The 3,055-nt window shown below is 42.2% G+C and overlaps 1 non-coding gene across 1 annotated transcript; it reads right to left on the bottom strand.

The window, feature by feature from the left end:
- Positions 1-2,748: 2,748 nt before the first annotated feature.
- Positions 2,749-2,852, bottom strand: LOC130948090 (small nucleolar RNA R71). Its single transcript, XR_009072926.1, has one exon. It is a non-coding gene; the product is annotated as a small nucleolar RNA R71 (small nucleolar RNA).
- Positions 2,853-3,055: the final 203 nt, after the last annotated feature.

Raw genomic sequence — 3,055 nt, 5'->3', positions numbered from 1 at the left:
TGGGATCCAATCATATAAGATTGCCAAGCAAAATTCAATGAATGCATTGGTTGAGGAAGGGATAAAAATGTTTTGATTCGGAGATCTCAATATCTCCTGAAACCCAATGAATTCCCCATTTCTGATCTACCACTTTCTCTTTACATTCTGCAATTTAATTCATGCAATCACCCCGATCCCTTTTTAATTTCAGCAATTTAGCTTCTCGCTCTTTAATTCATGCAATTTTACATTCCGCAAATTCTCATCTAAATCTTGATTCCGCTCAACTAGAACACACTTCTAATCCAAATTGCTCACTCAACCAATCCTTGTGGGATTCGACCTCACTCTATTGTGAGTTTTTACTTGACGATAACCGGTGCACTTGCCGGAAGGAATTTTTGCCGATCGTGCAATTTCCTAAAATCGTGGCTATCAAGTTTATGGCTATCATGAACCAATCTGAAAAAGGAGAAGCGCGCGGAGAGCGAAGACGAAGAGATCAGGAGTTGCCGTCGAAAGCAAAAAGAGCACCCACGATCGCCAAACAATGTCACAAAAAAAACGCAAAAGGGCAGACGACAGACGAAAACAACAAAAGTGAGAAAGAAAAGGGGAAGTTACAGAAAGGAGAAAAAACCGTCTCCGTGTGTGAAGTTCAAAATAAAAGAAGCAAGAGAAACGGGGCATTAAAAACCAATTAATGGGGGCATTGAAAACCCTCGCGCATTCCCAAGGCCAGGGCACTAACGCAAAAGCGCATGCTTTCAGAGGAAACGGAACAGAAACGTTTTGCATTCAAAAAAGAAGAACTCTACAAAAAAGAAATCGACAAAGATGCTCGAGTTTGGCTTCACCAAAGAACGACCGAAGTCCTAAAACTAAAGACTCGACCTCAAAAAGGAAGACCGAGCTTGAGCAGGGGCACTGTTCATATCCTGGGTCGAGCTGTCCGACCCGGGTTGTTCTATAGGAAAAGCGACCGACCTCTTTAGGTCAGGATGACCCGACCTCTTCTCAAAGAGCTCGGCCAAGTCACAGGAAAGCCCAACAAAGGGCCCAAATAGAGGAACACGTCCCAAATCCAAGGGCAGCCCAAGCCCGTAGTGATAAAGGCGGTTCCCTTGAAGATAAGATGACCTCACTTGAAGATAAGATAAAGATAAGATAAGATAACTAACTTATCTTATCTGAGAAGGTCATTCTACGCCATTATAAATACACTGGAGCACCCAGGTATAACTCATACTCTGATTCTACTCAGTACCTACTTAATACCCTTGCTAACTTAAGCATCGGAGTCCCTTGCAGGTACCCCCCACCCTCCGGGGATGAAGGATCAGCACCATCACCAAGTCAGACACAACAGCCCCGACCAGCACAAAAGATCTCGTCCGAGATCGACCTACAGTTTCAGGTAACCGTGGGAATAATAAGCAACCAAAATTTAACCAACTCTAATATTTTGAATGCAAGAGACATGTTGCAATTCCAGATTTCAGTTATTCAAACAAAAGACCAAAAGTATAAACATTTTAATTCAGAGATCTCAATATCTCCTGAAACCCAATGAATTCCCCATTTCTGATCTACCACTTTCTCTTTACATTCTGCAATTTAATTCATGCAATCACCCCGATCCCTTTTTAATTTCAGCAATTTAGCTTCTCGCTCTTTAATTCATGCAATTTTACATTCCGCAAATTCTCATCTAAATCTTGATTCCGCTCAACTAGAACACACTTCTAATCCGAATTGCTCACTCAACCAATCCTTGTGGGATTCGACCTCACTCTATTGTGAGTTTTTACTTGACGATAACCGGTGCACTTGCCGGAAGGAATTTTTGCCGATCGTGCAATTTCCTAAAATCGTGGCTATCAAGTTTATGGCTATCAAGTTTATGGCGCCGCTGCCGGGGATTGGTTTTCGATTGACAATTCTCAAATTGGAAGTTAACTAGATTGAGCATTTTTCTTGTTTTGTTAATTCAGTTCAAGTTACTTGTTGAATTTTAATTTCTGCACTCTGTTACTTGCTTTCTTTTTTTTATGCCTTTAAATTCAAGCAACTAACTCACTGACCCACTAACTATTTGAATTAATTCCTCAACTGCTCTAACCATACTCTTCCATTAACCAAGAGTATTTCACTTGTTTGTTGCCTGTGCTGTGTTCTTGTATGACAGGTAGGAGAGGAGAGACATCAACTCCTCCATATACCAAACCAGAGAGGACCCTTCATAAACTTAGAAGGGAAGCAAGAGGGAAGAGAGTACTGGAAGAAGAAGAATCTGAAGGAGAATCTGAGGACAATTTTGAGGAAGCTCTAGATCTCAACATGGATAGAGAAGTTCACAACCATGAGAGAGCTGATGGAAACAATGCCATTCCTGAGAGGAGGGTTCTTGGTTCATACATAAACCCAACCTCTGGGAATTGTGGTAGCAGCATTCAGAAACCACCCATTCAGGCCAACAATTTTGAACTCAAACCACAGCTAATATCACTTGTGGAGGATTATTGTTCATTTGGTGGGAGTGCTAATGAAGATCCAAACCAACATCTCACAAAATTCCTGAGAATTTGCGACACTGTGAAGTCCAATGGAGTCCAGGAAGATACCTATAAACTGCTCTTGTTCCCATTTTCACTTAGGGACAAGGCAGCTAAGTGGCTGGAATCATTCCCAAGGGGGAGCCTAACAACCTGGGATGAGGTGGAAAGCAAGTTTCTGGCACGTTTCTACCCCCCACAAAAGGTCAATAGGCTTCGATCTGAGGTTCAGACTTTTAGACAACAAGATGGTGAAACTCTCTACGAGGCATGGGAGAGGTTCAAGGATTTGACAAGGAAATGCCCACCAGACATGTTCCATGACTGGGTGCAGTTGCATATTTTCTATGATGGACTTTCTTATGAATCAAGGAAGGCTGTAGACCATTCATCCGGAGGTTCATTGAACAGGAAAAAGACTGTGGAAGAAGCCATTGAAGTGATTGAGACAGTGGCTGAGAATGAGTACTACTATGCTTCAGAGAGACACAACACTAAGGGAGTCATGGAGCTGAACC

This window comes from Arachis stenosperma, chromosome 1 (assembly GCF_014773155.1).
Source record: "Arachis stenosperma cultivar V10309 chromosome 1, arast.V10309.gnm1.PFL2, whole genome shotgun sequence".
Lineage (NCBI taxonomy): Eukaryota > Viridiplantae > Streptophyta > Magnoliopsida > Fabales > Fabaceae > Arachis > Arachis stenosperma.
Note: the sequence above shows the minus strand (reverse complement) of the source record. Positions and strands in the feature narration are given on the sequence as shown.